Here is a 13,435-nt window from a genome sequence, read left to right as displayed (position 1 = left end):
GGGCCTATTTATTTTCAAGAGGCTAATGTGACCTAAAAGGAGTTCTGCTTCTTCTGTTAGTGTGCTCAAGCACAGTCAGCCCAGGAGGGAATCATTTTTCATTATCTTAGAGACAGCTGTGACAGGTCATATTGACATCTTTTGTTGCAATATTTGAATGAGTTTTGAATATTTGTTATAAGTAAACCCTTTGTATGACTAGCCTAATCTAATGTAATATTAAATATACTGGGCTTTTTTTTTTTTTTTAATGTAGAGACACTTTTAAAATGAAACTAAAAGCACTGTGAAGAGAGATCTCAATCAACAAAGGAAAGGTTGGGGTTTCTAGTATGTCTATCCAGTTCATAATCTGTACAATCTTACAAGATTATTAAAAAAAAAAAAAAGGCAACTACATCAAGCATGACCATGGTAGCCACTGCATCCATGAACCTGCTTCAAGTCTTATGGCTAGAGCTTGTGGACAAATGTATAAGATCAACTATTCACATTTGATTAAGAAATTGTTGGTATACTTCTAGGATTTGATGACTTTGTCAATATGGTGCTGGAAGATGTCACAGAATTTGAAATTACACCAGGAGGAAGAAGATCTAATTAGATCAGATTTTACTAATGGAAATAATGTAACAATGCTGGTTCCTAGTATAGTAGGGCCTGAGGTATAAATGAATTTCCTTGCCTTAAGCTAGATTCTGGCTTTTTTTTTTTTTAACTTTTCATTGAGTCTTTACGAATTTTATATCATGCACTCCAATCCCACTCATCTCCCTATCCCTTCATATCTGCCTTCCAACCTTCCTCCCAAAAGAAAAAAAATCTTGTTGTGTAAGCTGTAGTGTGTCACAGTGTGTCCCAAAGCATACCCTTTTGTCTACACATCTTTACTTGCACATGTTCACTACAATGAGTCATTGGTTTTGTTTGAGGCCTCTGGCTTCTGCTACACTATCAATGCTGGATCCTCACCGGGACTCCTGTAGTTGCCTTGTGTCATGGAGATCTTACGACTTTGGATCTGCAGGACTGGACCCTTTCTGTGCTCCAGTAGTTTATAGATGAGGTAGATGTTGTGGTGGGTCAACTCAAAGCCCTGAATCTGGGTCTGTGTGGTAGCTGAGCTGATCAGCCTGCCGGTTCTCCTGCACCCACACCACTAGGGTGAGCTCAGACCAGGGACTTCCACCTGGCCTACTGGAGGGCCACATACCCAGACATGACCCTCACTGGCAGCATGGGCCTGGACCTCACCATGGCCTTAGGTGGCAAAGTGACATCATCAGCTCCTCACATCAGGCTGTTCCTCACTACCCTCAAATCTCAGCTCTGCCTCTCTTCATTGTGCCCACATCCTTCTGCTTCTCCTTCTCTACCACTTACTTGCTCATTTTAGTGGCTCAGGATTGTCTCAGGAGTCCTATTACCCACCTGTGCCATGGCATCAGGCTGGGGTCATCTCAGGGCGCTAGGAGTGCAAGGCACAAGGTGAAGGGTTGCCTTGAGGGTCCTCTGCCTGCCTGGGTCTGGCAACACAGGGCAGGGATCATCTTATGAGTGCTCTTGATTCTAGCTTTTTAAAACAAGAATAAGGACCTGAGCTCAGATCTCTAACACCCTCATAAAAAGCTGAGTATGGCAACATATATACATAATCCCAGTGCTGGGGAGGCAGACACAGATCCCTGGAGCCTACTAGCTAGCTATTCTTGCCAAGTTGGTGAGCTCCAGGTTCAGGAAAAGACCCTGTCTCCAAAATAAATAAATAAATAAATAAATAAATAAATAAATAAAATGGAGAACAATAGAGAAAGAAACCTGAGACTGATCTACCTACCTACACACACATACACACACACACCCCCACACACCTTTAATAATATGTTTTTAATCCAAATGAGACAAGACATAAACTCTTTAGCATTTTATACTGTTCTGAGTAAAATAAGCCACGTTCTGACCACCATGGCCTCTGCTTCATAATAATGCCTGCAGTTCTTTTCAATCAATATGCTTTATTTAGTCTTTAATTCTGTTGGAACAAATCATTACTGAGCACATGGACTTTATCCTTAGACCATAGAGCTTTCTCTCCTCACGTTCACCTAGTATGCGGACAGGGGTTGAAAGAGGGCTTTACTCTGTAGCCCAGGCTGGCCTTTATCTCACTGTCATCTTCCTGCTACTGCCTTCCAATGACTGGATTAGAAGCATGGGCACAGTACTTGGTTCTGTCAGGCCTTTTACAGCTGACTCCTTGCTATTTAGATATCCTATAAAAAGTAGTATCCTGAGAGATCTCCTCCCTCCCCACCCAATCTGGGGCAGTCCTTACTTCTAAGCCTGTTTCTTTTACCATATTACTCCATTTTTCTCTTTATTGTCACTAATTAAAATTACCTCTCTTGTATTTCCACATTTTGCTATCAGAATTTATGTTCCATGGAAGACTAGCATCTCCCTGTGTCTCCAATGGTGACATGACAGGCATTCATTAAATATTTGTTCCATAAGCCTGTTGTTAAGTAGCTAGACTCTTGTGATTTATTTTCCCTTAGTGTGTTCTACTTAGTAAGTTAAACTTCATGAATATAGATATATAAATTCTGGCACCCATGTACTGCACACACACACACACACACACAAAACACACAATATACACACACACACACACACATATATATATTCATGTATACATGGTTGTGCATTTACATGTGAGTGGGTGCATGTGTGTGTATGTTCAGGTGAACCTACTCTGATGTGTGCATGTGTCGAGGCCAAAAATTGATGTTGCACATCTTCCATCATTCTCCCTTTTGTTTACTAAAAAGCAGAGTCTCTTACTGAACCCAGAAATTTGCAAGTTCTGACTAGTCTAATGAGCCACCTTGTTCCTGGATCCTGTTTCTGTCTGCTGGGATTACAGGTGGCCATTGGAGGCAGAGGCAGGAGGATCTCTGAATTTGAGGGCAGCCTGGTCTACATAGTGGCTTCGAGGACAGCTAGGGCTACAATGTGAGACCCCATCATAACAGAACAAAACAAAAAACACGAAGAAAGTAGCATTACAGTAACAGCCAGAGTGTCAGTCTAAATTGAAGTTATTTCAAGTTACATCCTATGTAATAAAGTTCCAATAAAATGATCAAATTAAACATGTACAAATATGTACAATGGAGACACAGCTGTGTAGTCACTTACCTAAGTTTCCCTAAACCAGGCTAAAATGTAGACTATTTTTCTGGTATAGCTAAATATTTGTCTAATTAAAGTTCAAACCCAGGCATGTCAGTGTACAATTCCAGTCTCACTTAGTTCCTTGGAAGCTTGAGGCAGAAGAATCATTTGAGCATAGCAGTTCAAGACCAGCCTAGTCAACATAGTGAGACTCTCATCTCAAAAAGAGTTAAAATGTTTTTCAAACTATTATATCTTTAAGCAATATTTTTCCTTCTTCTCCAGTACTATAAGCTAGAGTTTTATAGAACTGGACTGGTGGGATTCATGCTTTCGAGTTAAGCCAGCAACGACTAAGAAGGTATATGAAAGACTATCAAGTCCTTCCCAAAATCCAGCTGGTTCACAGCAGAATATCCTCATCATTCCCAAGCTTCGGGGTATGCTGGGAGCTTACAGCCTTACTGCCCTCCTTAGGAGGCAGCAGGTTAGAGGTTAGAAACAATCACAAGCTGTCCTCTTCCCTAAGGAGATCTAGCAGCCAATGTGAAGGATAAAATATGGAATGATGTTCACTTTTGGCACAACTTTTCTAGATAGCAAAATAAATAAAGTAAGTTTTAAAAAGCGAACAATTTTATTGCCAATTTAAGGGTCTGGAAGTAATCTCCTCCTCATAAGATCTACCCACCACTTATTGAAGAGTTACTGATACAGACAAACTGGCCATAATCTTCTACCCTCAAAATATATGCTGGGAAAAGGCATCTATGCTCTGAACTCAAGCTTGTCCTAGAAATGACATTCCATTTAACTACCTGGTAGAACTGAAAACTCCACAAATATTAGAAGGACTTTTGGAGTTCCAGTTTGCTTTTTAATTTAGGCAGAAATATCTATGAAACAAAGTACATGTACTATAACAGCACATAAGGGGGGAAATACATCTTTATTTGGATGGGGGATCCAGAAGAATAAAACATGTCCAAAACAAGCCCGGGCAGGTAATATGTTGCTTTGTTAATTACAGAACCCCTGTTGGGAAGAAAACTCTACTGGCTGCTTTTAAAAAAAGAATAGAACAACAACAAAACAACCAAAAACAACAACAACAACAACAAAAAATAGTACATAGGGCTCATCAGAATATGATCTCCACACATCACTTTCAAATCCATCACTTGGGAGACGTCCAAAATGGAACAATGCAAATTCAAATCAAGAAACAAATTTACGTATAAAGGGGCTGTTTCACTTCAAAGTGGGTCTCAGTTCCAAAAGAAAGAAATCATTAGAAATGTAGAAAGGCAAAAATCAAGCGATAAGCAATGACTTGATTTTTATAAATTAAAACCATGTGTTACTTCCAATGATCAGGATGATGGACAAAACCTTCCAAGACCTCTAGAGCAAGCATCATAAAGGTAAAGATTTTAACATCACCCACATGCCAAAAACTTTTCTCCTAGGTGAGGAAAATTTACTTATTCTAAACAAAAGCTGGAAAATAATAAAAAAGATTTAGAGAGAGAGAGTGAGAGAGTGAGTGCTGTCTATTACCCCATAATATCCTCTGGTCTTATAAGAAGAAACCATTTAAAATATTTACTGATAATAAAGATTGGCCAGACAGGGGCCCAAGTAATGAACATAAGAGAATCAGTATTGGGATATAGAATGTAGAATAAAGTTAAAAATTCAGAAAATAAAGGCTCATCTGCTCCAGAGGACTTACCATACTACAAAAGCAACCCATTATGCTCAGCACTAACCACTACAACCTATTAGTAAACTCAAGCTTCCCCAGAAATGCATTTTGAAAGGAAAAGCCCTAACCTCTTCCAACTATGATAAGCAAGTGCTCTATCATAGAGCTACTACCATCCCAGCCCCACCCCTCTGTGTGTGTGTGTGTGTGTGTGTGTGTGTGTGTGTGTGTATGTGATGCTTGCCATTTTCTTCCTTAGGGTCTTAACTAAGATATCTTCTGATTAAATCAAGCAAGATGTCTTATCTAAAACCCAAACATAAAAAATAAATTCCTTCTTAAACTAATTAAATTATAGGCTAGGCATGGAGCTCAGTCAGTGTTCTTGCCTAACATACTGGAAGCTCTGGATTTGATTCCCAGCACCATATAAACTGGGCATAATAGCACATGTCCATAATCTCAGCATTTGGAAAGTGGAAGTCAAAACAACAGTGGTTAAAAGATCATCCTCAGTCACATCATTTGAAAACAGGTATAAGGGAGATTCTATATTGGTGTGTGTGTTGGGGATGGAAGGAGTCAGAACAGAGATCAAGGAAAGGGGAGAAAGATAGAGAAACACTCAGAGGAGATGGCTCTTTGGGTAAAGTGTTGCCAAGGACCTAGACTGAAAACCCCAGCACTAGGAGGTAGATAAAGATAGTCTTGGGAGCTCAATGGGTAGTCTATCCAGGCAATGAACTATGTTAAGAATCTAAATCAACTCAAAAGAACAAAAGAAAATCAGAAGTTCTCAGTCTCCAGGATTTACTCCAAATTCTTGAGTCAAGGAGAAAGTAAAAATACACAGGCAGACAAAACAGGGAAAAGTTGCCCAGGTTATCTATCTTAAGAGAATGTCTTTAGTTCCCGATGGCCTTTGTCAGAAAGGTTAAAATGCAGTAACACCTATTTTACCCAGTAAGACCCTGTAAAAGTATACGTGAAAATTTGAAGCATAAATCAGAGCACAAAGTAAACACTTTAAGAAAGTAGCCATTTTGGTAGTAAGATTTTAAGTTAATATAAAAAGCTGAGTTCTAAGGTACACTATAAAAAGGCAAAATGCTCAAAATTCAAACTTCTTTTTATAGACTAAAAAAGCTACCACACTACTTAGGTTTTTTGGCTCTTTCAATTGTGTTCCTAACCCACTGAGAAAGTCTCCTTACTCTACTGTTTCCATATCATGTATTACCAACCTTTAATTAAAATTTTAAACCCATCTGGGACTTCTGCTATATACCTATAATCCTAGCATTTGACAAGCCTGAGGCAGAAGGAAGTTGAGTCTGAGGCCGTTATATAGTGTCATTATGTCTCAAAAAATTTTTTTAAATCAAAACATAATGGCTTCTTCCATTATTAGTATGTATAATCTTTTCCTAGTATATAATAGTCACCAGAAAAGATATGACTAAAAAAATTCTGGTTAATTCCCAGCAGGGATATTTATGATAAAACCATTACTGAAGTCAGTCACAAAAGTGTTTCTTTGGTTGGGCAGGAAAGCTTTCTATGTAAGAACAAGGACCTGAGTTCAATCCTCAGAATCCATACAAAGCTAGGCATGTAGGCACTCACTCGTGACTCCAGTCTATCCAAATTGGTAACTCCAGGCCAACAAGAGGCCCCGTGTCAAAGGAGATGAATATTGTTACTGAAGATGACTCAGATTGTCCTCTGGCCTTTTGCTTGCACATGCACATATATTCAAGTATACACTAAGTACACACTAAAAAGAAAATCAAGCTTAGATGTTTTCTTTATATGACTTCAGCTTTACCTTTCATAGATGCTAAAATCAAGCAGTAGCTTGCACTAGAGATGTGCATTTTTCAGTAATAGTAAATATTTTTGTTTATCTCATTCTGCTTTATCCTTTCATTTAAATTTTATAAATAAAACTACATAAAACTCACCAAGTTAAATCTGTAGGAAAACTCTAATTTGTCTTGTCTAACAGGAAATTTCTGTTGGAAACAGAGATGATGAGTCAGCTTAACTAGATTCTGAGTCTCATACATGTCTTACTTTTGCTATTCTTAAAAGTGAAAAATCCACAAAAATCAGATGATATATTTGCAATGAAATGACTGAAAAAAGGACTTACTAGACAAAATTACTATTCTAATATCTTCAATATCTAGAGATATGAAATATCTATTTCATATTCAGCTCTCTTTAAAAGTACATTTAAAACAAAAGTCAGAAAACCATAGTTGGTTCTAATACTCTTGCTTATAAGCAAAGATAAAATATCACCCGCCCCATGTCAATATTGTTGAGAAAATATTACAACATATAAAGGTATCCCTTTATTAAAGGGATGTGCTATGTGGCTAAATTATACCAAAGCAAGACACATTTAAACAAAGTTATTTATTCTATGGTTTTAGGAAATAGCAAGAAGAAGCCCAAAAATGACCAGGTTATTAATACTGATTATACAAGGGAGGAGAAAGAAATTATCTATTGAAGTTTGGCAAGTTGCCTTGGCTACTGTCTGCAGCACAACTGCTCTAAAAAAAAATCTACCACATATCCTACAACAGAAATTGGACTTCTAGGAAAAAAACCTAGGCCAAAAAAAAAAAAAAAAAAAAAGAAACCTACTTTCATTTGGGAAAATGAAGCACTGTTTAACTTATTGGTTAGCCTTCAAAGTCTCTCAAACATGTGCATGTGAACTCTAACACACTGACTCAAATTAATTTCCCTTTAGAGTAAAACCAAATGTGGTTACTATTAGTAACAGAAGTTTTTGAAATGGAAGTAATGAAGGGACAAAGCTCCTGACATCCCAAAGGTAGGAAAAGAAATGCCTCCCAGACAGGGTCTCACTACATAGCTCTCGTTGTCTTGGATCTCACTTATGTACAATAGGCTAGCCTCAAACTCAATGATCCACCTGCCTCTGATTCCTGAGTGCTGAGATTAAAGGTGTGTTTGTATGTATGATTCTTGATGTGGAAACTTTTAGTCCCTCCTCACTTTTCCTTAAGTTTCTGGAGTTTTGTTGTCAATTAATTTTCCAGAACTAACATTTTTAGTGCCAATGCACTGGAAAAGCTAAAGAACCTGACAATACTAGCAAGGTGAGAAGAAAGAAGAGACTCAGTGCTGATATAAAGACAAGTGGGTGCCACTATTTGGCAAATAAGTTTATTATTTAAATTTTTAAATTGGGCTGGCAATTTTATGATTTTGTGGGTAACGGTACATGCCTTTCAAGCCTTGTGACCTGAGTTCAATTCCAGGGAGTCAGCAGTCAAATGAGAGAACTGACTTGTTGCCAAGTTATCCTGTGACCTCCACACATCTGCCATAGCACAAGCACACACACACACACACACACACACACACACACACACACACACACACAAAATAAACTAAAATATTATAAAGTTTCATTTTAAAAGCTTTTAAATGTGGCATCTCAACACTTGTGTAAAATGTACAGTGCTCAGACCAGAATAGTTAATATACCCATCAACTCATTTTTCTCTTCTCCCAAGACAGAGTTTCTCTCCATAGCAACTGGCTGTCCCAGAACTCCCTCTATAGGGAGTTACGGGCTGGCCTTTAACGCAAAGATTCACCTGCCTCTGCCTCCTGAATGATGGGATTAAAGACAACCTTTGTGTGTATATAAGATAGTTTATTATTAATATTGAAGATCTGACAATTCTACCCCCAAATATGGGGCCTAGAAAAACTCCTGTTTGTGTCTACCATCATGTGTGAGTAGTGCAGCAACCTTCCTAAGTGCCTGTACTAGAAACAACATGGAATGGATAAACAAACTATGGTTTATTCATTTAAAGCATGCTGTAGAAAGTGAGATTCAGCTACAGTTCTATGTAGCACAGATCAAAGTCTTAGACATATTTTTGAGTTCTAAAGAACCCCACAAAACATATACTGTGTCATTATTCCATGCGTACAAAGTTCAAAAACAAAATCAAACTAGAAGGTAAGCATGAAACCTGAGTGGTAAAACTGTGATGAAGATTAAATGAACAATTTTCACTTGTCAGACATGGGTCTCTCTTCTAAACAATGGTAGGAGTTAAGATCTAGCCAGACACAGTGTTCTTCTGATGCAGGCAACAATGCATTTCTAGGCATTTAACTGATGATTATATAATTATTTGCCTTTTCTAAAAAGGTACTTAATCCTTGAACTACATAACCATATATGCTGGTTAGTTTTTGTCAATTTGACACAAACTAGAATCAACTGGGGAAAGTGAACCTCATTTAAGAAACTGCCTGCAGCAGATCTGCCTGTGGGCATCTTGTGAGTATTGTTTTAAATTACTGATTGATATGGGATGACTCAGTCACTGTGGGCTGTACTTGGGGAGGCAGTCCTGAGTTGTCTACAAGAGCAAGCTGAAAAGGCCTGTACACAATGTTCCTCTGTGGTCTCTGCTTCAGATCTTGCCTCCAGGTTCCTTGCTCTGAGCTCCTGCCTCTCAGCTTTCCCAGATAATAGATTGTAACCTGTCAGCCAGATAAACCCTTTCCTCTGCGAGGTTCTTTTGGTTAGAGCAGTTTACCACAGCAACAGAAAGCTAACTAGGACATCATTCCTTGTGTATTTTTTTATCATAATACATAATAAAACTGTTTGAAACACATGCTGTTAAAGTAACACTACAGCATTTAGCTACCCAGCTCCCCTCTACTACGTAACAGTTAACCAGGATCTCTAAAGAACACACCCTTGATTTTATCTTTCTTTTATCTTTTTTCAAAGATAACTGAAGGTTGAAAACTTGGTAATAATGCAGTGTCACCCAAGAATGTTTACAGGCTGATATCCTATCACATTACTTAAAATTTAATTTTAATACCTAAGATCTGTATTTCAGGAGTTTCCTCTCTTGACATAATGTTAAAATCTAATACATGTGACTATACACCAGGAGCCATTACTCCAATTATGTAAGAAACAACCCTGAAAAAGCAAAAGCAGGACATAGTGGTTTTTTGTTTTTGTTTTGTTTTGTTTTGTTGCTTTGTAGAATGTCACTGTGGTTGTGGGAACTTCTAGTCACCCCCATCTCACTGAGTAAAGGCCACAGCCTGTACAAAGGCCTGAAGAGCCCTGTACAAGCTGTGCTCTTACCTCTATGGTCTCATCTCCCACTACTTCTCCTAAGCTCGCTATGTTCCAGTCATGCCACTTTTCTTTGTTGTACTTCCTCATAGCACAGGCCCATTCCTGTCTCAGGGCTTTGTACTTGCAATTGGGTTAACGCTCTCCAGTCCCTGAGAGATTATCGGGGCACACTCCCCACTACTGCTGACTCCTTAATTGTCACCATCTCTATCGAGAGCTTTCCGCGATACCCTTAAAAGGCAATCCTCTCTCCCAGTCACAGCCGTATTCCTGCCTCATTATTTGTTTCTATACTAAAGTCACCTAGCATACTATATTTTTTACAATCTGTTTCCTCTCACTGAAAAATAAGCTGTACAAAGGCAGATTTATGTGTTTTGTTGCTGCACCTAGACAGTGTCTGGCACATTGAAAGCTAGAAACAAAGCTATTTAATAAATGAATGAATTCAACTTTCCTCCTGAACTTCAATCCTTTAAAGATTTCACAGTAATTCATTCTGTAAATCCTTCGGTGGCATGGGGAAAGAGGAGGCTTGAGGAGAAGTTTCAGGTTACTAAGGGTTATATACTAAAGCTTCCAGCCAGCTTGGAATACATACGGACACCCTGTCTCAAGACAAACAAAAAATACCTCTTTATAAATTAGCATTTTTTTTTTTTTTTGGTTTGGTTTTTTCTGAGACAGGGGTTCTGTGTAGCCCTGGCTGTGCTGGAACTATGAGACTAGGCTGGCCTTGAACACAGAGATCTGCCTGCTTCTGCCTCCAAGTGCTGGAAGTGTATGCCAACCCGCTTAGCCTTAAAGATCTATTTATTTAAAGTAAGTGGCTATTTCATCTGCAGTTATGTCTGCACAATGGAAGACATTGGATCCCATGGGTCTAGTTGTAGATAGTTGTCAGCTGCCACGTGAATGCTGGGAAATGAACCCAAGACCTCTGGAAGAGCAGCCAGTACTCTTTCTTAACCACTGAGCAACCTCTCCAGCCTCTTAAAATTAACAATTTTTAATTAACAAGTTTTAAGTTTATGTAGTTCATATTAATGAAACATACATGTCCAAAAGATTGATGAAAGCATAATTACCTTTCCCACCAACAAAGCAAAATACCTGCTTTTAATGATAACATCCTTGAGGGCAAAAAGAGTTAAGAAGCCCTGTATCTAGGAACAGCTGACAATGTACAATACAGGGCTCCCTTTGTGCCTCTTGTTATTTTTAAGTTTGTAAAAACTGAGCATGTTTTATTTTTATTATAAGATAAAATATTTTTAAAAATAAATATGTGGGCTGAAGAGATGGCTCAGCAGTTAAGTACACTGACTGCTCTTCTGGAGATCCTAAGTTCAATTCCCAGCAACCACACGGTGGCTCACAACCATCTGTAACTAGGATACAATGCCCTCTTCTGGTATGTCTGAAGACAGCGGCAGTGTACTCACATACATGAAATAAATAAATGAAAATAATTTATAATAAATAAATATGTAAACAAAATATAACCTTAAAGATATCCAGGCCTTAAGTGGTGGTGCTCAGATCCCAGCACTTCGGAGGCAGACTCAAGTGGACAGATTTCTGTGAACTCACGGCCTAGTATACATAGAGTTTCAGGGAAACCAGGGCTACATAGTGGCACTCTGTCTCAAAAAGCCAAAATAAAGAAAGAAAAAGTTGCTTTTTCTGAGATAGGGTTTCTCTGTGTAAGCACTGGCTGTCCTGGAACTAGTACTACAGACCAGACTGCCCTCAAACTCCTATTTTTGTTTTTTAAATACCATATTTTTAAAGATTTATTTTTATCTTATATGCATGAAGTATTTTGGCTACATGTATGTATGGGTGCTATGTGTGTGTTGTACCTCACCACATCTGCACCTTTTGAGAGAATACTTCATCCACATAAAAGTGAGATTAAGCCTAGATCGGAGGTACTTTCCAATCCAGGTACTTAGGACCTGAACCACATCCTAAGATGAGAAGAAATCTGAAAAAACACTAGCATCTACCTGGCTGGGACTCTGCGTTTTTATATTTCTCTGAAAGCCCAGTCAACAGCTATGACTAAGACACACTGAATATCTGAGGTAACACAAGAACTGCACAGATCAGGCCAGAGATCATTAAACAGTCTCACATTTGGTGAACTAAAGTATCTGAGTAGTTAAAAAGTAGTACAATGAGCATGGTGGAACAGCCTGTAATTCTAGCTCTTAGGAAGCTGAAACAGGAGAAATCATCCCAAGTTCAAGACTAGCCTAGTTTACATAGAAGAGGCAAATCTCAATAGTATAGAAGTATATGAAAAGGTATAGATATAAGACAATATATCACACACAGAGACACACGCACACACACAGAAAGACCCATGTTCTTTGATATTTTGTCTGTAATGTCAAATTAAATAACCATTAACATAACATAGCTGTGATACTATGAAATAAAAATAGTATCACTAGAACATGAAGCCTAGGGCCAGGCATGGTGATGCATGTCTTTAATTTTAGAACTCAGAAGACAGAGGCAGGTGGACCTCTGTTGAGTTCAAGGCTAACCTGACTCACTTAAGAGTTTCAGACCAGGGCTAGAGAGATGGCTCAGGGATTAAGAGCACTGACTGCTCTTCCAGAGGTCCTGAGTTCAATTCCCAGCAACCACATGGTGGCTCACAACCATCTGCAATGGGATCCGATGCCTTCTTCTAGTGTGTCTAAAGACAGCAATGGTGTACTCATATACATAAAATAAACAAATCTTAAAAGAGAGAGAGAAAGCCGAGCAGTGGTGGCGCATGCCTTTAATCCCAGCACTTGGGAGGCAGAGGCAGGCGGATTTCTGAGTTCGAGGCCAGCCTGGTCTACAGAGTGAGTTCCAGGACAGCCAGGGCTATACAGAGAAACCCTGTCTTGAAAAACCAAAAAAAAAAAAAAGAAAAAAAAGAGAGAGAGAGAAATAGAGAGAGAGAGAGAGACTTTCAGACCAGCAAGGGCCACAATAGTGAGACCCTGTCTCAAAACTAACCAAACAAAATATGAATGGCTAAGCATATGTATTCCAACATGGATAGAGGTCAGAAAATAATAAATGAAGAAGTGATTGTTGTTGAATCTTTAGCCAAGTGTGGTGGCACACATTTGATCCCAGCACTTGGAAGCCAGAGGTAGAAGAATCTCTGTGACTCAGTTCTAGGCCAGCCTGTTTTATATAGATTGGACCAGGGCAGCAAGGACTACATAGAGACCCTGTCTAGAAGAAAGAAAAGAAAAATGAATCTTTAAATATGTACAGTGTACATATATATGTATATACATACTTAAGTACTTACATACCTATATAAAATTTATATGAAGATGGAATACATAAAGCATTACAAT

The 13,435-nt window shown here is 38.5% G+C and overlaps 1 protein-coding gene and 1 pseudogene across 1 annotated transcript in view; one reads left to right on the top strand and one right to left on the bottom strand.

Annotated features, from left to right (window-relative positions):
* Spop (speckle type BTB/POZ protein) overlaps positions 1-13,435 on the bottom strand; it is a gene marked incomplete at its 3' end in the record, with an annotated part of 79,066 nt that overhangs the window by 28,029 nt on the left and 37,602 nt on the right. The gene's annotated exons all lie outside the window — the stretch shown is intronic.
* Positions 412-671, top strand: LOC116079223 (annotated as a pseudogene).

The sequence above is a fragment of the Mastomys coucha genome, unplaced genomic scaffold (assembly GCF_008632895.1).
Source record: "Mastomys coucha isolate ucsf_1 unplaced genomic scaffold, UCSF_Mcou_1 pScaffold5, whole genome shotgun sequence".
NCBI classification, from domain to species: domain Eukaryota; kingdom Metazoa; phylum Chordata; class Mammalia; order Rodentia; family Muridae; genus Mastomys; species Mastomys coucha.
Note: the sequence above shows the minus strand (reverse complement) of the source record. Positions and strands in the feature narration are given on the sequence as shown.